Consider the following 24,336-nt stretch of genomic DNA (forward strand, 5'->3'; position numbering starts at 1 on the left):
GGCATGAAAGCATAGATTTAGAAATGGAGATGACTGAAACACGACATAACGAGAGGCTAGATGATGGACCATGTGAAATTGCCGCTTAGGGATAGGGTTGGGGGACAAACATGCCATGGGGGAACCGACATTTTTTTAAAAGAGCCTTTTATTTGAGAGAGTTGCAGAGTAAGAGGGAGAGATCTTCTATCTGCTGGTCTCTTCCCAAGCAGCTGCAATAGCCAAAGATGGGCTGGTCTAAAACCAGGAAGGACCCCAAGCTTCTTCTGGGTCTCTTCCACGGGTGTCGGGGCTCAGGTACTTGGGCCATCCTCCGCTGCTTTCTCAGGCCATTGGCAGGGAGCGGGATGGCAAGTGGAGCAGCAGCAACCTGCATGGGGCCCTAAGGGACCGTAGTATGCAGAAGTGCTAAGTGCTGTGTCACAAAGCTGGCCCCGACTGAAGGATTCTAACTTTAGTGTGTCCTTGCTGTTCTTGTTCGTTTTGCATCCCTTACTTAAAACCCCTCAGCTGCTGTATGCCTTTAGGGGAGTCAAAGAAAAGGAATGGATGTGGGCATTATGTGTTAGGAGAGGAGAGGAAACGAGGCATGGGGCGGGACGCCAGGGATCCCAAGTGCTGAGGAGCCGCAGTGACCCTGGAGCGTTAGCTGCGGGCACTGCCGGTGTGGAGGGGACGTGTGGTGGCTAGGGCACTGGGGCCAATTTCATTCCTGTCTCTGACACGCTGACCCTGATAGCTGCAGTACATACTACTAGTTTGCTACTTTCAAGCACAATTTCTCAAGAGATATTTATTATTAGAAAATAACAAGCTCAGTAATTGACTGTTTCCCTCCACACTCCTCCCCCTTTTTTCCCTTTTCCTATCGCATCTTTGGACCTCATCCTCTTCCTCTATAAAAAGTGGAGAGTGGGCCTACAATATCACTCTGGATTTGATTACACCAGTTTTTTTTTTGTTCCTTTTTATTTTCCCAGCACATTTACATGCTGCAAAATGTGTACTATTCCACGAATATCTGACAGTTGTGTGAGCTTCTGTGACCTAAACTGTCACATACAGAGCTTTTTCATTACACACACACACTCCAAGAAACCTTCGCTGCTCAGCCAAATTCCATCTCCGGAGCCTGGCCGACCAGTATTGGCCTTGATGAATTTAATGCCATGTGGAAGCGCTCCGTGAATGTCAAGCTTTGTCGAGTAGGGTCGGGCAGTGTCACGGCGGAGTTTCCTCTGTCCTAGAACGGAAGCAGGCGGTGGCTGGCAGGGCAGGTGGGTCAGGCCGCCCAGGACAGGCACAGGCTCAGCCCGCCACCTTTCGGGGGCGTCCACCATAAGCTCCCAGCCGGAGGGATAGTGCCGATGGAAATCCAATGGAAATCACCGCCACCGATAAATTCTAAGCCAGGAAAAACCCGCGGGGTGCCTTCCAGTTCCTTTCTAAACCTAAAAGGGCAGGCAGATGGCAAATGTGGGAAAAAAAAGACCACACGTGTTCGACTTCTCTGGCTCAGAAACAAACCGAGCGGACCGCGAGCTGGACCAGTCGCCCTCGAACCCGCCCACCCGGGCGCCCCCTCTCTCTGACGGCACAAACGACCCTTGGAACCCAGTTGGCAGAACGCGCCCTGCCCGGGGATGGGACGCCGCTCCGGCAGGCCCCTCAGAAACGGCCAGAGCGCTGCCCGGTAGCCGCTGTCCTCCTCAGGGACGCCCAGCGCGGCTCGTCCCCGCGTCCCGCAGCCCGGCGGGCTTCCCGGGCCGACCGCCCCGCGCGGCCCCTGCGGCCCAGCCCGCGGCTGCCATGGCAACCGCACGCCGCCGGTGCCGCCGCCTCTTCACGCACGCCGCGAACTAACGGACGGTGCGGCGACGGCCTGCGCCCCACCCCACCCCGCCGGACCGCAGCATCAACGGTCCGCCGACCTGCCGCACTGAGGTAAGGCGCGCCCGGAGGACAGGCGCGCCAGCGGGAGAGCAGCGGGTCGGGTGCCCAAGTGGACAGCCTCGCCCGGCCTCCCGGTGGCGGAGACGCCCCAACAGTGGCGGGGCGGTGGGAGTGGGTGGGTTGGAGGGTGTTCGCTTCTCGGGCCGTCGTGCGGGGGACCAGAGTCGAGGCTGGGAGCTGGGCAAGCGCGAGGCTCGCTGTGCATTCTGGGGATTGTAGTTCAGCGGCTGCTGTCGGGCAGGCGGCGTCGGCGGCGCGGCACGGATCGGCGAACTACAAAGCCCGGCGGCCCCGACAGCTGGCAAAGACCGATAAACTTTGAGCGGACCCGTGAGAGAGAAAGAAAAAAAAATCTCTCTTTGTCTTGAGGGTGCTCCTGGGTGGTCGCGACACTGGGCTCTGTGCGCTGGGAAAGGGAAGCGGAGGTGAGAGCTGGGCTCCCCGCCCTGAGGCGTGGCCTGGACTGCAGGCGCCCTGCCCCGTGCCGGCTGGGCCACCGCCCCGCCCGAGTGCTGGGGTGAGCAGCCGCCCCCGCTGCACGGGCCTCGGGCCTCCGGCGCCTGGCACCCTCAGCAGGCTGCTGCCTCTCGGTGCAGGTGCAGAACCGTATGTATGGCACGCATCGTGTGTGTGTGAGACCGGAGCAGCTTGATTTCAGCAGGCTCTCCGCCTTTCCCGGAGACGTGTCTTTCCGTCCTGTTCGTATTGCAGAAGTGCACAAGTGCTGGCATAGCCGACCCATCCGTTAGTGATTATTCAGAGGGCGGCAGTGTTGAGAGGTTAGTGTGGAAGTGGATTTAAAAAAATCGGTGTTATTGGGTGGTATCCGGTACTTCTACCGTTTTGCATTGTAGGGTTATGAAATGAGACGACCTACCCCCCCACCCCCAACTTGAATCAACACTGCCTACACATATATGACTGCAGCTTGGAGGATTAGTTCAGTTTTGAGTTGCTGGCAACTTTTAAAGCACTGATTTATTTATTTTTTTCTTTGTTGCTTTTTTATTTGGAGCATTGGGTAGCACTCGTTTTTTGCTTGGCTTGGCGCAGTGTATATTGGGAGCACGCGTTTAGACACAAGAAGGCTATGTTTGAATGGTCTGAAGCACACCTCTGTTGTAGGGTTGGCTCTGAGCCCGGTGGTCAGGAGGCTGACCCAGATGGCGCACATCTGCCTTGGCTGGCTGCCCTTTAAAATTTCCAGTAGGTAGACAACCATCCCAGAAATGCAGTGCTTTTATGGTTTAAGTTGAAGAATTTTCAACAGTATTATGAGTTTATTGTTGTCTCTGATAGAAAAAAAAAAGCCCCTTAAGACCAGGAATATTATATGATTCTGTTTTTCTTTAATTGAAATGAAGCTGGCTGTTTGTATTTTACTTCAAGCAATGATGTTGAAAAAGGAGATGGAAAGTAGGGTTGGTAAGACCATTGTGGGAGTGGAAGCTAACAGGAATTTGGAGCATTTTGTTTGTTCTTTCAGATTTTGTTGAGGATCTAATCGTGTGCCAGACCTTATATGCCAGCTGGCAGGACCAGAGATGAGTGAGAGATGGTCTGTGTGTCCTGGGCACCTCCCTCAGTGTGACAGGAGGTTTCTGCATATGATTCTAGGAACGCGAGTGGGAATAAGCAACTATGGAACGGTATAGATGGATGGATTTATTGAATATGTATGAACTGTGAACTATGAACTGTATATGTATGGGTTTATTGAATCCTCAAATGTGGCGCTGTGTAGAGGATTTTGTGCGCAGGTGTAGAATTGTGACTGTACATAGAGATGAGGAAAGAGTATAAAAAGCCTTCACAGGATATCTGGTGAATGGGAACGCTCATGTCAGTCCAGGTGGGTCTAACTCACACCCTGATGTCAGTCACTCCTGTCATTCTCCCTCCCCACTAGTTGAAAGATGTGTATGCTATCTAGCAGGTCAAGGGTGTGGCTTTTGACTTGTGCTAAGAAATTTGGATGAGTATCCATTAGAGGATGAGGAAGGTTATTCTTTGCAACTTGTGTCACCTGAGTCAAGGAGAGATTTAAGAATGAATGCTTTGTGTTCGGGAATCCCCAAGTAATTCTGAATGACTGGGTCCCCACCCAGAACCTCTTGTGCTGTTGCAGGAGAGACCAGATCTTAAATAACTTGATACAAAGGTCAGAGTTTTAGAATTTCATCACGGGACAGTCCTTGAAGACGTTCTGCTAGAGCAGTGTCGTTGGCAGGTTTGTGTATTTAGAAGGGCAGTGCCAGCTCTGCATGGTGGAGACGGTCCTAGGAAAGATCGCAGGGGTGTGGGAAGCCAGCTGCAGGGAGAAAAAAAAAATCCAGTAGAGGAATTAACAGATTCTGAAGTAAGCAATTGGAGATACAGAAAGAGATTTAAGGAATGTTCAACAGATGAAACTGCTGTGTGACTTAGTGGGAGTTTCGGTGTCGGTAGCCAGGAAGATTCAATATCCTAGGATGTGCCTAGATTGCTACTGAGGTACCTGAGGATAAGTGAAAGGGCAGGTTTTTCATGGAGGTGAAAGATGAGTTAGTTGAATTTTGAACATTTGTTCAGTTTTGAACATTTATTCAATACCAGACTTAAGAGATAGCGGCACTGGGTGTACAGGTTTGCTTATAGGCAAGTAGCTAAAATGATAAAGGACCTGGGTGGAGTAGAAATAAAGAAGGAAGAAGTTTAAATTTGCAGCTCCGCTGGAGGCACTACTGTTTAAGGTGTGTGTTAGAGAAGTGGAGGAGAGCCCACAAATGAGGCTGGGAAGATCAGGAGGCAAAGAGGAAGCGCAGGGCCCGGCGTGGTGGCGCAAGTGGTTAAAGGTCCTCCCCTTGCACGCCCGGGATCCCATATGGGCGCTGGTTCTAATCCCGGCAGCCCCGCTTCCCTTCCAGCCCCCTGCCTGTGGCCCGGGAAGGCAGTCGTGGACGGCCCAAAGCTTTGGGACCCTGCACCCGCGTGGGAGACCCGGAAGAGGCTCCTGGCTTCGGATCGGCATAGTATCAGCCCGTTGCGCTCACTTGGGGAATGAATCATCGGACGGAAGATCTTCCTCTCTGTCTCTCCTCTCTGTATATCCGCCTTTCCAATGAAAAAATAATAAAAATAAATCTTTAAAAAAAAAAAAAAAGAGGAAGCGCCTGGAGAGAGAGAGAGAGACAGCACAGGTGAGGGCCAGGGAGTGCTGATGGCAGGGCTGGGCCGGTCAGCGTGACAGGCGTCCAGCGGATGTGCTGGCTTTAGGTCACTTCAGGACTGCAGTGAAGGGGAATCAGGACACATAGGCTTCTTGGAGGTCTGGCTTCTGCTCGTATACAAAAGGGAATAATGAGCCCCTGCCGTGTGTATGTCACCAGCTGGAAGAAGGAACACATGACCAATTTTGTTTGATTTGCAACCCTCACCTCCTAAGTCAGATTATTTTGAAGTTAAACTCAGATGCTATATGTGATGATTATTTTTCATTATTATGTCTACATACATTTATGATTGTTAAGGATCATTTTCTTAAAAAAATTAGCCATATAATTATTCTACTTAACAGTACTTCCTTAATATAAAATTTCCAGGCACATTTCTTTATGAAAAAATATTTTCATCTACTTGAATGACAGAGTGTCAGAGAGAGAGGAGAGTGCTCTTGCATTTGCTGATTCAACTCCTCAATGTATGCAACAGCCAAGGCTGGGTGAAGGAAAAATCAGGGGCCTGGAACTCCATCGGGTTCTTCCATGTGGGCGGCAGAGGCCCAAGCATATGAACCATCATTTGCTGTATCCCAGGATGACTCCGTGGAGAGCCGGGTTGATGAAGTGTCTGAGATTCCAGCAGGCACTCTGATGTGGGGTGCAGGCGTCCCAAGTAGCCACTTCATCAGCCGTGCCATTCTTGTCCTGACATTTCTATTTAAAAGAGCTTGACCGTGAAGCTAGGAGGCAATAACTAAAAGTGATTTTTTTTTTTTTGCTTGTTTGTTTTTTGAGTGCTGACAACAGATGTTAGGGAAAGACTCAAGAAGGAATGTTTGAACCTGGAGTGGATAAAGTCTTAGAAGTCTGTTGGAAGTCTATAAAAGTATGAAATGGAATGGCATAAGCAGGAGGAGAGAATTGGTGAACTTATCACATTTAGCAAGTATTATTCAAGTGCTAGCTCATTTATGTTTCTGGGCAGTGTGCTGGCATTGGGTGGGAGGGAAGGTACCCTGGGAAAGGAAGAAGTGACAATGGCTGGAGCTAATCAGAGTTTGGGTGGCAAAACAGTGGACGAGTTCACAGCTGATTTTCTCTGAGAGGTGGTTAAGCGTAAGGGTCCACTGGTGCGAGAGGAGATGGGAGTGCTGAAGGGAGAAGGGCAGAGGTTTGCAGTGGCTCCACGGGAAAGAAGCTGGCCCAGTGCGAGTGAGAATTGGTTTTGTTGAACAGAGATTAGAAATCCCTGGATTTTCATCACAGCACAACATGAGGCTGGGCAATTTTACTCCTGACATTTTGATTGATTTACCAAGGAGGAGCTTCAAATATTGAGGAAACCAGTGAGCTTAATGTATTACTGAAGAATGTGTGAGTCAAGACGTGAGGGTCCCAGCATAAGCTGCTGTGAATTTACTTGTTTAGTTAATAATTACTGGCTTTTGTGTGAGTATACCATCTCAGCTGAAATGACCTGTATACATATTTCTGAGTCTTACCTTGTGTATCCTCTCTGGTTGTAGAGAACATGTCCTGAAGGCATTGACTGTGGTGCTGTGAATGAATCCAGCGAATGCGTCTGCTGTCAGTGCAGCTCATTTTCGGTACAGTCCTAGACAAGTTCTCAGGCCAGCAGTGAACTCTTACCTCCTTCATGGTTTTGGACAAGGTGAACAGTTCAGTGGACAGAAACCCTAAATGCTCAGCAGTTGGAAGCATTTTCTTCCCCCCTTGTCCCCTTTCTTGCCAACAACATGGCAGCACTGTCAGTTGTGTCTGGCAAGAAGGCTGTGTCCTGTGACTTTGTCTCACCCTGTTAGGCAGGTAGATGAGGTGGTACAAAACATTACAAAATGATTTGGTCTTGTGAAAGGATTCGTTAGCTTCTCTTCCTCAGAGTTGGGCCTTTGGCCTCGTGGGTAAGACGCTTGATGGGAGAGCAGCGTCCCACACTGAAGAGGGCTAGGGTCCCGCACTTAGGCTCGTAAATCCCAGCTTCCTGCTCACAGGGGCCGAGGGACAGCAGTGATGACTCAAGTTGGTTTCCTGTCGCCCATGTCAGGGGTGCGTGTATTGAGATCCTGGCTCTCCACTTTGGCCTCCTGGCCTTTGAAAGCATTTGCAGAATCCATCAGCAGGTGAAAGCTATTGCTGTGCCTCTTAAATAAACTAAATAAAAAGACACTCCTTAAATGCTAGGAAATGTTACTTTACAGGCCACGAATAACATCCTTGTCATAGTTTCATTGTCAAATACATAGGAAGTTTTGGATGTCTTGAACCCCAGAAGCTTTAAAATCCTTTGCACTCTCTTCTGTGTTGATCTGTATTATGGTCACACTGAAATTTAGGCATGTGTTTGTAAATACAAGTTCATATGCATTTATGTGCAGCAGGATTTGGCGCCTAAACTCATACCGACCTTTGAATCTCCAAGGTGAGGGTTGGTAGTGCCAGGAGGGTGAAGGATTGATGAAGACGTAGGACATGTGATGGGAGGGCCTTGGCTGACTGAGGGCATGCCCTGGAAAGGTCTTTCCAGCCCTGCCCTGTCCTTCTATGGTTCACACATGGCTGCAACAGTTGGAGCTGAGCTGATCTGAAGGTAGGAGCCAGGAGCTTCTTCTGGGGGTGCAGGGTCCTCTACTTCCTTCCCAGGCCACAGACAGGGAGCAGGATGGAAGTGGAACAGCTGGGATATGAACTGGTGCCTGTATGGGATCCCACCACATTCAAGGTTAGGATTTAGCCACTGAGCCATCATGTTGGGGTCTGGGAAGGTAGTTCTTCTAGTTCTAAAAGCAGAATTGGGCCTTGCCACTCTTGGCATCCTGGCTCCACACACACTATTTGTATGATCCTCTGGCCTCCCCAGGTGGCTGAACCAGTAAGACCTGCCTGGTCTTGACCTGTGAGCTTCCAAACCTGTGAGCCAGTTAAACCCTCTGCCTTCATGAGTAGCTTGTGTTCAGTTAAGGTAGGAAAAGCTAAGGCACAAGTTTATTACTGACAACTATTCCTGAAGGTGTGGAGGTTGCTTTGGCATTTGTTATAACCAGAGGAGAGCATGGTAGAGCAGGCTAGAGAAAGCCAAGAATGCTGTCAGTGCAGTGTTTGGTGCGTGATTCTGCTGGAGCTCAGAACACTTGAGTACGGGTGGAGGTGCAGATGGTAAAGGCCAATGGAGATGAGGTTTCAGATGGAAATGAAACTTCTGCTGGGAATTGGACAAGGCCAACCTTGTCAATGGTGAAGAACTGGGCAGGATTGTGCCCATGTCCTGACATTTTGTGAGAGGTTGAACCTAAAGATGATGAGCTAGCTTGCTGGAGGAGATTTTAAAACAGCAAAGTGTTCAGGCTTGAGTGTTCTTAGCTGCTGTAAGCTTTACAGTAAGAATCAGGAACAAAAAGGAACAGAATGGAAAGATTGGGTAAAATTGCAGTCTGGTCACAGAAGCAAGGGAAAACTCATGCCTTAAGTGCGGATAAATGGAGTCATGTGCTAGCACCAGCAAGATGAGGAAAGGAATACTCAAGGCGTTTTAGAGCTCTCCAAGCTGCCTCTTTCATTGCAGGCCCAGAGGCTTGCAAGGGCAGGTAGATTTTGTGCAAATCTAGGGCACGTTCCGAAAGCTTACCCAGGCCAACTTTGGGCTTCCTGTCCTTGTACAAGTTCAGCTGACAAAGTGCTGTGAGGCCCCGGTTCAAGTAGGTCTGTGCATAGCTCCTGCTGGTCGCTGGTCTGGGTGCCATGCACTTACTTCTGATTTTGCAGACATGTGGAAGGCAAGAGCTGTGAGGCCTTGGTGGCTTCCACTGAGATTTCAATGGAAAGCCTAGGAAGCCGGGCAGAGTTGTGCTTCAGGGTTGGAGCCCTTGCCTGCAATGCTTTGTGATGCTGCGTGAGTGAAGCTGGTATATGTGAAACACCTTGTAGAAAGCTACACTTGTTTTTGTGCAGCCTCAGAGCTCAGCTCTATTTGGATTTCCAGCCCGGGGGCCCAGCCAGAGAGCTGGTGCTGCAGAAGGTCCCTGTTAGGGCACTGCCTAGCGGAGCCACAGACTCCAGACTCCTGTGCCAACTGAAGCATGGGTCATGACCAACATAGCCAGAGGGGCAGGGCCGCTCCTGCCACTGTGTGCTCCTGGCGCTGGACCTGGAACTTTAGGATTTAATGTCTGCTGGGTTTTGGTCTTGCTTTGTTCCAATCAATCCTTTCTATTTCCCTGGCACCCCCATTTGGACTGGGTGTGTATTCCCTGTACCTGTCCAGCTGTTGTGTCCTGGTGTATGTAACTGGGAGTTTTATAAGATTGCTGCTCAGAAGTTGCCTTGGGTCTTGGAACGAGCCCTTGTAGTTTGGAATGATGTTGGACTGAGTTTAGACTTTGGGACCATTAGGGTTGGAATGTTGGAATGTTACATGTGAATTTCAGGGAGACAAGAGTGGAATGTTTTGGTTTGAGCAGATACTGGTGCTAGGAGGATAGAGGCTTGATTCAGTTGTGGTGCTGGAGAGGTGGGCCTGGTAGGAGGTCCTTAGGTCATGGAGCGCATTGGTTCTAAGGACGTTCGGTTGGTTCTAAGAGTGGAGTTGGGCCTCAGCACTCTGTCCCGGCTTGCCGCATAATCCTTCCTTTGCTGTTCCCCTCCTCCATCCTCTGGCCTCACCAGACAGCCAAGCCAATAGTGCATGCCCTAGGCTGGACTTGGAACCTCCAAAATGGGGAACCAAAGCAAACTTCCTTCCTCCATTAGTAATTTTCGTTAGGTATTTTGTTGAAATGATGAAAAGCTAATACAATATTTTTTATGTGCCCAACATTGTTTTAAGCATCTGTCTTTTCAGTGATAGCTACACTTAAAATTGGTAGATATAGGAAATTAAACCTTAGAATACTTAGTAAATTCAGATTTATCTATCTATATAGATATATGTGTATATATGTATTAGACTAATATACATACATAGATACATACATACCTATGGTGTCAGCAACGCCCGTGTCGTCACCGTGTACCCGAGCTGAGTAGAGGGACTAGGGTTACAAAACAGACAACACAAAGTGGGTCATTCTTGTAAAGAGAATGCCATTTATTCAAAGTCAATCTGCATCTTTTATAGTCTGCTTGGCTCCTCCCAGTATTTTCCCAGTGTTCAAGCAACACCTAAGCTCTCCAAGGGCATCTTAATAAGGAGAAGCAGGGAAGAGGGAACTTGCTGTCAAGCCAGGGGCTTAATGTACCAGGCCAAGATTGCCCATCCTGTTGCACCTTGAGAAACAGGCTAAACTGTGGAGTTAACCCTTGGGAGACCGGGGCCTACACTATAGGCATAGGCCAGATAAACTAAAGGTGTGAGTTGGGAGAGCAGCTAAGAATGCGGTGAGGCTGAGAATGGCAGTAGTGACAGCTGGGTGCCAGTTTTCTCAGCTTCCAGGTCAGTCCTGCTTACGTTTGTCATGTGATATCCACTTCATGTAACAGCCACGGCATGTGAAAGGCTTTTCCTGACTTTGTCCTGGACAGTGAAGTCCCACCATGCAGAGCACGAGAGAGTGGAGTTCATTTCCTACCCTGTCTCCGCATCAGGCGTGAACCCTTTCCCTGGGGAGGTGGTAACCAGGCTGTACTCCATGACCCTGGGTCAGCCCTCTTCCCACTGGCCGTGAAGATGAACTCTAGGGGCACCAATGGCCACAGCACTGATTCAGACCATCACTCTGCACATGGACCAGAACCTTTCTTTTGTGCATCGAATGGTCACATTTTTCTGGTCTTCCCTCCATTTGCTCATGGCAGGAGATGGCTTAAATAAACTGAAAAATTTGTTTTCAAGGTGGGTTTAATATCTACTGAATGCCTCTGAATATGTTTCTTTTTGCTAGGGATGGTTTGATTGTTGCTGTACTTGAAGTTAGGGGAAAGAAATCCGTGATCTTTTAAGTCCTTTCCTCACTTTGTGTTTCTGTTCAGTAGTCATTGTTAGAAGTTCCTCTTTAGCAGCTATTGAAATGTGAGTGATGCGGCTGGGTTGAAACAGGTTAAGTTTCTGTTTATAGTACCAGCATCCCATATAGGTACAGGTTCAAGTTCCAGCTGCTCTATTTGTTATTCAGCTCCTAGCTAATGTGCCTGGAAAGGAAGCTGAAGATGGCCCAAGTTCTTGGGCCCCTGTGTGCTGGAGTCCAGCTCCAGCTGAGTTTGGAACTCGAGAAGGGTGCGTGGATGAGGTGCAAAGAGGAAAGAAAGACAGACCACTAGGATTTCATGATCATAATGGACAATGCGGGAAAGCTGTCCGCTTTATTTAGACAGAATCAGTCAAACTGGCTCAGACTTTTTACGTCATGGTCAAGTTGGGAATTTCTAAGGATAATTCTGCCATTAGTTTTACCTAGAAACAATAGAAGTTCCTGCTACAATTCTTATCCTACAACTCAATCTTGTATCACAAAGAAAAGGAGAACCTAAAGATCAAGGAAAGAATGAAACCATAAATATAGGTCCCTTGATTAGCATAAGTTCAATGGGGACAGCCAAGACAGTAGGAATAATAGAAGGCCCCTTTGCAAGACATTATTATTGACATTAACTTCCAAGCTCACACTGAGTAAAAGGCCAGCCTCACAGTAGCAAACAATGCCTGAATGGATTCGAATTCTTCTGCAGGGTGGTTTGGTGTCCATGCAAAGGGAGGTGGAGCTGCATTCAGGTGGCTGTAGAGACATCCGCTGGGCCCTGCCAAACAGCGGTAAGTTTCTTGCGACCCTGCCTGCAATGGAACAATACTCTTCACACCTTCGTGTCCCCCACATCCACTGCACGGACCCCAACATCCGTGTTCATGTGGGAAAGCGGGAGGAGTCTCCTGGTTTTGGCCTGGCCCAGCCCTGGCTGCTGTGGCCACTTGGGGGAGTGAATCAGTGGATGAAAAATCTGTCGCTCTCTGTCTTTCTGTAACTCTGCTTTTCAAATAATTAAGTTTTTTTTTTTTTTTAAGGAGTGAATGTTGATTTGGAATATTTTGAATGTCCTTTTCGTAACTAAGTATTTTTTATAATTTTAAATCTTGTATGAGTACTGTCAAAACGTTTTGTGCTGAGTTACCATCATCGGCTGTATCTACTGATCACGTTATTCTAAAACCCCTTAGAACGATCATTTTCCTGGCATTTATGAAGCAAATGTTCCCAGCATTTCAGCTCAAGAAGCAGCTTGTGTGTGTCTGCGTTGTGTGTTGCACTAGACCTGATGACACATGGATGGGTCGGGCCCCTCTGCAAGGCTCTTCTGTTCTAGCCGGTGCTCTGCGAATGTTAGCTGTGTTCAGGCTCCTGGGTCGTTTAGGAGATGGTATTTTATTTCTTTCATTGTTTTGCAATGAAAAACGTGTTGCAGAGATAAATAGCACCACTTAGTATGCTGTACTTTGGTACCACGCTTCTTTATTCTCATTTATTCCTTTCTTCCTATAATTGTCTTCACATTTGCAAACCCATTCCTCCTTGTATCTTAGTTTCTGTTTTCTTTGTGAGGAAGGAGAGAGAGGGAAGCAGTATTTTTTCTGACCTACTTATAGGAGAATTTGTGGTTCTTGACACTTTCTGATGTGGTATAGATATAGTCATTTCTATACTTTTTCCCTGTGCAGTATTGCACATTCTTTGAAGTTAAGAATCATGACACATTCCATATGACCTTACATCATTTCTTACATACACATAGATATGTGTTTAATGGGGTTGGTACTTACTAGATTAGATGATGAATGGCTGAGTGGGTAGGCATGATAATAAAATCACCTTAAACACCACTTGATAAGGTAATGTAATACAAACCAGACAGTTTTAAAAAGTTTTATCATTCAAAACACTGAAGTTTTTAAGAAAAGGTATTATAAACACAGTTGGAGCAAAATTCCTTCCCCCCCACTCAAGTTTTTTTTTTTTGTGTGTGTGTGTGTCTAAAAGGCACAGTTAGAGAGAGAGAGGCAAGAGAAAGCTCTTCCATCAAATGGCCTCCGTGGCTACGACCAAGCCAGATTGAAGTCAAGAGCTTCTTCTGGATCTCTCCCTGTGTGTGCAGAGGCCGGAGGACTTGGGCCATATTCCACTGCTTTTCCAGGAATGGAGAGAAGCTGGATCGGAAGTAGAGCAGCCTGGCTTAAGTCAGGGCCCATAGAGAATGCTGGCGTCACACGCAATAGCTTCACCTGCCAGTGCCCCCAAAATACATTTTCTTCTCCGTCTCTCTTAAGATGTTGTACCCAGATTGAGATCCCCAGAAATCACCAGGAATCTGAAGTTGATCCAAGTGCACAAGGTCAAGCTCAGCACATTTGAGCCTGGTTCTTGGTAGAGAGCAGGCAGCTGGTCGGTTGACTGGCCAGTTGACTAGCTGGCCAACCCGGACCAACACCCCTTACTGGAGAGTGGCATTGGTCAGAACATTCATAGGGTTTTTATAGGGGCAGTCCACAATAGCTTGAAAAGGCAACTCAACAATAGCCTGCAAGGTGAGGGGAAATACCACACATTCCCTAGCTATCTCAGCAACTAAGAGAAGCATCCACTTAATTACTTGGAGCCTCCTGTGAGATAACCATACGTGGGTGGGCCTTGATTCATAAGAATTGGGACCCATCAGTACTAAAGGTCACATAGGCCGTTTAGCCTGCAAGCTCACACAGTTTCTTAATAGCAATGAGCCATGAGCAAATGGTTGTGATTTTGATACTGAAGTTCTTCAGAGACTTATTTATTTTTTTTGAAAGGCATATTTGCAGAGAGAAGGAAAGACAGATCTTCCAACTGCTGTTTTACTTCCCAAATGGCTGGAACAGCTGGAACTGAGCCGATCCAGAGAGAGGACCAAGAGCTCTCTTAGGTTTCCCACAGGGATGTGGGGGCCCAAGGATTGGAGCCATCCTCTCTTGCTTTCTCAGGACATAAGCAAGAAGCTGGATGTGGAAATGGAATAGCTGACATTGGGATGCCAATGCTGCATTTGGAGGATTAGCTAGCTAACCTACTGTGCTGGCCCCATTCTTATTAGCTTAGCTAATAAACCTTTTGTTTTCAGATTAGCTGCATGAGTTTAAAGGAATTGGTGCTTTTTTTTTTTAAGATTTATTTTTATTGGAAAGTCAGATATACAGAGAGGAGGAAAGACAGAGAGAAATATCTTCCATCTGATGATTCACTGTCCAAGTGACCACAATGGCCGGCTGGTTCTGCACCGATCTGAAGCCAGGAGCCCAGATCCTCTTCCGGTCTCCCACATGGGTGCAGGGTCCCAAGGATTTGGGCCGTCCTCCTTTCCCAGGCCACAAGCAGGGAGCTGGATGGGAAGCGGGGCTGCCGGGATTAGAACCAGCGCTCATATGGGATCCTGGCGTTCAAGGTGAGGACTTTAGCTGCTAGGCCACTGTGCCAGACCCTTGTATTTTTCTTAATTGTTTGTCCTTAGGACTTGCATTATGTGAAATAAACTTTTTTTTTGATGTGGTTTATTTTTAAAGATCCATTTGTTTATTTGAAAGCAGAGTGACACAGGGGGAGGGAGATCTTCTCATCCACTTACTCTTCTCTGGATGCCCACAATAGCCCAGGTGAGGCCAGAGCTGGGAGCTGGGAACTTTATCTGGGTCTTCCGTGGGGCTGGCAGAGTCCTAAATACTTGGAGCCGAATTGGAAGCATGGGTTAGCTGTGGCTTGAACCGGGCGCTCTGGAAGGATGTGTTGAGTGTCTCAAGTGGCAGTTTGGTCCGCTGTGCCCTCAGTGCCTGTCCACTGTGCCCGCAGTGCCTGCCTTGCATGTAGGCCTCTGCGTGGTGCTCAGTGCTGGAGGTCTGATGTGTTTTTGGCTGCTGCTGTTCCAACTACTGTGTGGTTCGCAGTGCTGTAGTGAAGGCTCCTTCATTGTTTTTGTTTGTACATTTTTTTTTACAACGGTTTCAGTTTAAAAAAAATCTTATTTGCTTTGAAAATCAAATTTAACAGAGAAATCATCGTGTTGTATGTATTTGTAAAACTGACTAGGATGAATTTAACATAAAATAACCTCAAGAAAATTCCTTTTCTTTTTAAGAATCATATTGTGGAGACAAAATAATGATATATATTACGATTTTGTTAGAAAACAATTAGTGACATCCTTAGAGATATTGGGTTCTGATCACAGGTTCTGATTATAAGCTAGCTTTTAATTTCCCACTTAATGTGTTTCATGAGATAAAAATTCCGGCAGAAGGTGTTGGTTGTAGTGGTTAAGATGTCCCGTGGAACAGTGTCTGTTTTTGAACCCTAGACCCCTTTCTCATTTCGGCTTCGTGTTGATGCACACCCCAGGAGGCAGCAGGTAATGCATCAAGTCCTGGCATCCTTGTCTCCCACACAGGCATGGTTGAGTGCCCTGGTCCTGGCGTGGGCCATGCCTACTCCTGGGTGTTGTGGACATTCTAGGGAGTGAGCCAGCAGATAAGAAATCTTTTTCTCTCTTTGCCATTTTCAGTAAATGGGAATAAACAAAAAAATTTAAAAATTGAAATCTGTTGGAGGAAAAGTATGTGTGTGTGTGGGGGGGTGGTGAATGATAGATTTAAAATCAAGAAGTGAGTGGTTGGAGGTATGGCTGAGCAGGTAGTTGGAATCATATGCCGTGTTTTAATGTTGAACTCTGAGTCATGAAAGAAGAACACTTGAGTTTTATTTTTATTTATTTTAAATGTGGAATTGTAGAGAGAGGAGAGACAAAGATCCCTTCAAGACTATAACTGCCAGTGCTGTCCCAGGCTGGAGCCAGGAGCCTGGAGCTTCTTCTGGGTTTTCCTTATGGCTCTAGGGGCTCAAGTACTCGGGCATCCTTTGCTGTGTTAGCAGCAAGCTGGATCAGAAATGAAGTAGTTGGAACTTGAACTGGTACCCATGTGGAATACCAGTATAACCTGTAACACCACAATGCCGAGTCTCAACACATAATGCTTTTTCTGAACACAGACTTGAGCTTCAGCCTGAATGTGGTGCTCTCCTTGCAGATATTATTCAAATCTTTTGGTATAGGGCAGCTTTATTAGCTCATTTTGGCAGTATGCATTGTAAGAAAGATGCCAAGTTCTTCTTTGAATTCATGTAAACTTAGGAGAAACCATTGTCAGATGTTAGAGATTGCTAAAATATTTCTTGTAATTTTTACATTTAACCTTTTTTAAAAATCTTGGAAACATCTAATTAGAGAAGACATTAAAAACTTTAAATTTCAAGATTTTAGTTAAAAGTAGTTAAAACTTTGGTATAGTTTCTAGAAATTTATAATGAAAACTAGGCCAGTCAGTTTATTTATTTATTTATTTTATAAGGCTGTTAGCTGCTTTAATCCTACTTACTGTGTTTGGTATTGAAAAATAATCCCTTACATCAGTTCAGTGCTTATTGTAAACCAGCAATGATGCCAACATGCTATCACATTTAATTTTCAGAATAACATTTTCCCTACTTTATATACCTCACATAGATTCACCTGAGCTCACAGCAGGAATTTGTAGTGCCTGGATTCTTGGCCAGGTTTGTCTGTCTGGAATTGTTATATTGAGTCATTTAGTTTGTCCCATTCCAGGTTGGCACATCCTTTCACCAGCCTGGTAACACCTGGAAGGTGTCATTCCACTGTTTACAGGGTTTAATTTTCCTCTTGAACAGTCAGTGGTCAACTCGATTTTCTCTTGCTGGTTAATCCATTGAATTGCTTTAAGTGATCTTAACACTTAATCTGTAGTCTAGGCGTGAATTTATTTTTATTTACATTGAAACTGAGGATTACTCAGCCATTGTATGTTTGAATATTGCTTTCTCCTTCTTTTTTTTTTTTTTCTTTAAATAAGATTGTGCTTGTTTGTTTTTTGAAGATTTATTTATTTTACTTGAAAGAGTTCTGGAGAGAGCCTTGATGGATGTTTCTGGAGAGAGCCTTGGTGGATGTTTCTTTGCCTGCTGCAGTCTAGGCAGTTTCTGCAGCGCTGTCTTCTGATTTATTGATTCTCCGTTCATTTGTCCAAGCTGTGCTCCATTCACCACGTTTTTAATGTCAGTCAGGGGCTGTATATTCTGCTCAACTTAGGTTATCTTGAGTTTCTCTTAGTGTTACTGGTAGTTGCTGGCTTGCAGATCTTAGGTGTATTTTGCTAGATTTGTCCCTGAGTATTTAATATTTCTGAATGATTTCACTGTTTTGTTTTAGTTTCCAATTATTTGTTATTGAGTACAAATGCAGTTGCTTGGTTAATGCTGATCTCGTATCCTGTAACCTTCACAAATGACTTTCTAGCTCTAAAGCTATTTGTAGATTCCCTCATTCCTTATCCATTGATATTCATGAGGCTTATGAGTCAAAGCAGATTTTTTTCTTTTCCACTCTTTTTTTTTCTTTAATTTCCTTATTTTTATTGGAAAGTCAGATTTACAGAGAGAAGGAGAGACAGGAAGATCTTCCATCCACTGTTTCACTCCCCAAGTGGCTGCAATGGCTGGAGCTGAGCCAATCCAAAGCCAGGAGCCTCCTCCAGGTCTCCCATGCAGGTGCACGGTCCCAAGGCCTCCTACATTGATTTCCCAGGCCACAAGCAGGAAGCTGGATGGGAAGCAGGGCCACTGGGATCTGAACCAGTGCCCATATGGGATTCCAGTGAGTGCAAGGTGAGGACTTACTTTTAATTTGTACTTATTTGGAAGAGAGAGAGAGGTATCTTTCATCTATTGGTTCACACCACAAAAGCTTGCAACAGTTCATGTGGGAACAGGCTGAAGCCAGGAGCCAGCACTCCTCTGGTGAGCCTTGGGCCCAATTTCTTGAGCCATGACGGTTGTCTCCCTAGGTGCACATTAGCAGGAAACTTGAATTGGAAGTGGATCTAAGGCTGGAACCCAAGCATTCCTGGGTGGCACATGAGTGTCCACAGTGTCATCTTAATTGCTGCCCCAAGTGGCCTGTTCCATGGTAAACTCAGATGGTAGGGAATTTTCCACACAAATTGCAATGCTTATGATGTTTCATTTATATTCTCTTAAAGTTTTTGTTGATTTTTTTAAAATGCAAAACATCATGCATTCTTGGGATAACTCCACTGGGTTTTTATGTGTTTTATGTAGTATTTGCTTTGGTTAGTTAAAATTGAAATAAGTTGAAAGTGTTTTATTTCTTTTATTTCCTGGAATACTTTTAGAATTAATTTCACCTGCAAGTGTTTGATAGAATTTACTAGGGAAAACATTTGAGTTTGGAGCATATTTTTAGGAAATGGAAGATTTTTAATTATAAATTCAGTTTCATTAATTGATTAAGGATCTTTAAGAACACCCACTGTTGCTTCTTGAGTAAACTGAAGTATGCTCGGCAATCAGAGAATTCATCCAGTTCATTGAGAGCTGTTTTTTGTCTTTCGCTACCTTTAAGGTTTGTGATAATCCTTCGCCGTTGGGTTTTTTCTTTCCTTTTCCTTTCCAGTCTTGCCAGATGTTTATTTATTTTATTGACTTTGGCTACATTGAATTTTTTCAGCTGTTTGCTTTCAATTCCACTGATTTCTTTATTACATTCTTCCTTCTGCATCTGTTGGGTTTATTAGCTTTCCTTCCTAGATTCAGCAGGTAAAATACTTATGGAAGGAGTTAGCAACTTGCAGTTCAAGGGTGAAATCCAGTTAGCCCATCTTGACTGTCCAAGAGTTAGGAATGACTTCTACATTTTTATTTTTTAAATTTTTTTAAGATTTATTTTTATTTTATTTATTTATTTTTTATTGGAAAGGTGGATATACAGAGAGAAGAGACAGAGAGGAAGATCTTCCGTCCGATGATTCACTCCCCAAGTGAGCGCAACGGCCAATGCTATACCAGTCCGAAGCCAGGAGCCTTTTCTGGGTCTCCCACGCGGGTGCAGGGTCCCAAAGCTTTGGGCCGTCCTTGAAAGCTTTCCCGAGCCACAGGCAGGGAGCTGGATGGGAAGTGGGGCTGCTGGGATAGAACCGGCGCCCATATGGGATCCCGGGTGTGCAAGGTGAGGACCTTAACCACTTGCGCCACTGCGCCGGGCCCGACTTCTACATTTTTAAATGGTTGAATCAGATGGTTATTATTTTGTAACACATTGAGATGAAATGAAATTCAAATTTTTTTATCCACAGATTTTTACTGGAATTCAGTAACTCTCAGTTGTTTTTATACCAGTACTGCTGCTATTTCTGTCTTTAGTGGCAGGGTTGAACAGTTCTTTTTTTAATTTTTTTAAAAGATTTATTTTATTTTTATTGGAAAATCAGATATACAGAGAGGAGGAGAGACAGAGAGGAAGATCTTCTGTCCGGTGATTCACTGCCCAAATGAGCACAATGGCTGGTGCTATGCTGATCCAAAGCCAGGATCTAGGAACCTCTTCCAGGTCTCCCATGCAGGTGCAGGGTCCCACAAGCAGGGAGCTGGATGGGAAACAGGGCTGCCAGGATTAGAACCAGTGCCCATATGGGATCCTGGGCGCATTAGAGGCGAGGACTTTAGCCACTAGGCTACCACACCAGGCCTAGGGTTGAACAGTTCTAACAGAGGCCCTGGGGCATTCTCATTTCTTAGGGCTATTCTTTGGGTCTCTAATGTAGCATAGCCCTGTGTTTTTTTTTTTTTTTTTTGTAAACTTAAATTACTATTATTATCCATGATACAGTTTTGAAGGTATAGGGATCCCCCTCTACCTCCCTTTCCTTCCTCCCCTGCTGTATCCCCCCATATTATTATAATAGTTTAGTCCTTGAGCAATAGTCACAAGTCCAGCATTTAAGTGTGTCATGGCATTGTAGGTGTAGGCAGTGGTAGGAAGCCTAGTATCATATTGTCATTGGGAGTCCTCCTTTTATTCAGAAGAAGAGATGCATACTGCTTGTTTCCATTATGCAGTTCATTTATGAGAATATATGTATATACATATTTACTTATAATATCTATTTGTTTTATATTTTGTATGAATATTGCTTTACATCAGAGAAAACATATGTTTGTCTATTTAGGATTGAGTTATTTCACCGAGTATTAATAGTCTCTGGGATCACTTTGTTGTAAATGGCAAAATTTCATTCTTTTTGATGGCTGAGTAGTATCCCATGGAATAGGTATACCACAATCTCTTTATGCATTTCTGAAGAGAATTGAGTAGCATAGTCTCGGTCCTGAAAGAAAAAGATGTTGTTAGTCCAGGATAACATAAACAGCAGAGCTTCCCTTACTTAAAATACTTCCAAAGCGAACAATGCCTGAAGGATTTCCCCTCTACAAATGTTGCTTAAATATCTGTGACAGAGAAAAAGAATAAAGGCTACCAAACCCAAAGGCAAACGTGTAGAACATCTCAATAAAACGAAAAAAGAAACTTAAATCAAACAGCGAGAATCCCAGTGCAAAAATGACAGGACCAAATCATTACCTGTTGATATTAACCGTGAAAATAAATGGCTTAAACTCCTCAGTTAAAAAACACAAATTAGCACATTGTATTGAAAAACAAGATCCTACAGAAGACACGTATCTCACTCATGGAAACTGAAAAGGATGGAAAAAGATATTCCAGGCCAAGGGAAAGGAAAAATGAGCTGGTGTAGCTGATCTTATATCGGATAATATAAACTTCAACATGAAAAGCTTTAAAAGAAATGAAGACATCACATAATGATTAAGGGATCCATTCAGCAAGAAGAGATCACCATGATAAATACATATGCATGAAATACCGGAGCACCTGTTGGATTTAAATAGAGAAATAAGCCCCAATACAATACAATAGTAATGGAGGATCTTAACACTCCACTGGCTTCGATGGACGGATCTTTGAGACAGAAATTCAGCAGGGAAACGACAGAACTCATCCAGACAATAGAACAAATGGGCCTAAATGAGGACTGCAGAGCCTTTTATCCTACAGAATATACTTTTTTTCATCAGTACATGGACGCTTCTCCAGGATCGATCACATTAAAAGCCACAAAACAGACCTCAGCAAGTTTGAAATGATTGAAATCATACCATGCATCTTCTCAGACCATCATGGAGTGATGGTGGAGACTGACAAGTCAGAATACCCCAGAAGATAAGCAGGTACTTGGAGACTGAACATCATGCTGCTAAATGAACAATGGGTTATAGAAGAAATCAAAGAGGAAATTAAAAAATTGCTTGAAACGAATGAAAGCATCAATACAACAATGACATAGTAAAACTTGTGGGACACAGTCAGGGGACAGCTAAGAGGGAGTTCATTTCAGTCAGTGCCTGTGTCAGGAAACTAGAAAGACGGGAGGTATAAGGGCTAACTCAAATGTCTGAACAAACTATAAAAACAATAGCAAAACAATCCTAAGATTAATTTTTAAAAAAGGAATAATTGAAATAAACCAAATAGAGACCGAAAGGACAGTACATAAGATTGGTGAATCAAAGAGCTGTTTCTTTGAGAAAAGTCAACAAAATAGATTTTCCCACTAGTAATAGTGGGAAAAATAATAAAAAATATAATAAAAAAAATAAAATAATAATAATAATAAAAAAATACAGTGCATCTCTGCTTCCAAACAAAAGATGGACTCTCAATGAAGGTATTTGATATGTCTAGACAATGGGATGATGGACTGTCTGACGTTGTCTGTACCAGCAATGTCGGGGCACACTTAAACAGACTGATGGAATTGTAACTCCTTATGAAGAGTTGTGACATTATGGGAAAAATCAGTTGGGGGGGAAATGGAGGGAGGGGAATCCCAGTGTGTACAGAATTGTACGATAAATAAAAAAAATAAATAGATAAAAGAGATGAAACAAAAAGTAGAGGGATAAGATACAATTCAATGAATAAGACAAAAAAGGAAATACAACAATGGATATCTCAGACATACATAGAATGATAAGAAACTGTTATAGGTAACTGTATACCAATAAATTGGATGAACTAGAACAAATGGATAGATCTCTGGACACACGTAATTTACCCAAATTGAATCATGAGGTAATTAAAAATATTTAATAGATCTATAACCAGGGGGAGATTAAATTGGTAATTAAAATCTCTCACAACAAAGAAAAACCCAGGATTGGACGGCTTCACTACTGGATTCTACCAAACATTTCATGAAGAACTTACCCCAGTCCTCCACAAGCTGTTCACAACAGTAGAGTGAGGCAGGCCTCCAAACTGCTTCTATGAAGCCAGCATCGTAATACCAAAGCCAGATAGATACACAACAGAGAAAGAGAGTTACACATCTATATCCCTAATGAACATATATGCAGAAATCCTCAACACAATACTAGCCAACAGGATCCAACAATACATCAAACATATCCTTCATCCAGACTAACTGGGATTTTAATCCTGGCATGCAAAGATGGCTTAACATATACAAATTGATAAATGTGATACACCACTTCAATAAAATGAAGAATAAAAGCCATATCATCTTAATAGTTGCAGAAAAAGCATTTGAGAAAATCCAGCATCACTTCATGTTAAAAACTCCAGCTAAGGCACAGAAGAAAGTTTCTACAACATAATCAAATAAATATATGAAAAATCCGATCCTAGTATCATACTGAATGGAGAAAGATTGGAAGCTTTTCCACTAAGATCGGGAACCAGACAAGAATTTCCACTTGGACCACTGCTATTCAACATAGTATTGGAAGTCCTCACTAGAGGTTTAAGGCAAGAAAAAAATTAAAGGAAATCAAATAGAAAGTGAGGAATTAAAATTATCCCTGCTCACAGATGACATGATTCTATATGTAGGAGAACCAAAAGATTTAATGAAGAGACTATTGGAACTCAGAGTTTGGTAGGGTAGCAGGGTACAAAATCAATGAACACAAATCAATGGTCTTAGTATATACAAATACTTCATGGTTGAGAAAGAACTTGTCAGTACAGTTCCATTTAAAATAGCAAAGAAGAACCTTAAATACCTTGGAATAAACCTAACCAAAGATGTGGAAGACCTCTATGATTAAAATTATAAAGCATTAAAAAATAAAGACATAGAAGATAGAGAAATTTACTGTGTTTCTGAGTTGGTAGAATCAACATCATCAAAATGTCCATATTTCTGAAAGTAATATATAGATTCAGTGCAATCCCAGTCAAAAAATCTCAACAACATTCTTCCCAGAAATGGGAAAAAATGATTAAAAATTCATTGGAAATACAAGAATAAAAATAAAGCTGGAGGAATTACAATTCCACACCTGAACACACTACCAGACAGTGGTAATCAAAATAGGCTGATACTGGGACGGAAACAGAAGATCTGTGGAACAGAATTGAAACCCCCAAGTGAGCCCATACATGCAAGGCAACTAATCTTGTCGCGCCCACGTTTCTTATCATCCAGCGATAAGAGGCAGACGCGAGTGAAGTCTTCTGCGGTAATCTTTATTGCGCGCACCAAGATGAGGAGGGAAAGGCTCAGATCCCGGCAGGCTGTCTGCTCTTATGTGCTGACTGGCCCCGCCTCCGCCGATGATAGGTCGGCGTCATGATTACGCAGGGTCCTGGGCGATTGGATTCGTCAGTCCCAGTGTTCATGTGCCGGCCACGCCTCAGCTCACTGGGCATGTGCTAGGCGCCTGCGCAGTACCACGAAAGCTACGTCACCAGGAACCAAGGTGTGGCTTTTCCGGCCGGCGCCATTTTGGGTACGGCATATAGCCAGTACATGCAGATGCGGCTGGCAACATCTCCCCCTTTCTTATACAATAGAAAAAATAAGCTGGTATGGGCCTGTCTTAGGTTGTAGACTCAAGGCGCACGATCCGTCATAGGGAGGCTGCGTAGCTTGACGTAGTCCCTGTCTTAGACCGATAATTGTCTGGGTCTATCTTACCCGTCATGGGCTACAACCGCGGTGGTTGTAAAGAGCAATGTCTCGACAAGGCAGTTATAAGAGTGACTACCCTCTCGCGTGCAATGGACAAGTCCTGCGAGGTGCAAGGGCTAGTCGGGCACATCATGCTCGAACTCAGTGCAATGCCATAATGGCCTGAGGTGCAGGAGCCATGATGTCCATGCTCTTAACTAAGCCTGTTGAAGCATGCTCAACCATACCATGGGGGAGTCACCATTCTGCATGGCTAGTAGGGCTTGATGTATTGCC

General features: G+C 44.7%; 1 protein-coding gene across 1 annotated transcript in view; it reads left to right on the forward strand.

Moving 5' to 3' along the window:
- Window positions 1–2,181: 2,181 nt before the first annotated feature.
- Window positions 2,182–24,336, forward strand: part of KATNAL1 (katanin catalytic subunit A1 like 1) — a 107,154-nt gene continuing 84,999 nt past the window's right edge. Inside the window, exon 1 of the mRNA XM_040979834.1 lies at window positions 2,182–2,378. The gene's annotated coding sequence lies outside the window, so the exon portion shown is untranslated. The remainder of the gene's footprint in view (window positions 2,379–24,336) is intronic.

This window comes from Ochotona curzoniae, unplaced genomic scaffold (assembly GCF_017591425.1).
Source record: "Ochotona curzoniae isolate NIBS_2020 unplaced genomic scaffold, NIBS_Ocur_1.0 contig_3332, whole genome shotgun sequence".
In the NCBI taxonomy this organism is placed as follows: Eukaryota; Metazoa; Chordata; class Mammalia; order Lagomorpha; family Ochotonidae; genus Ochotona; species Ochotona curzoniae.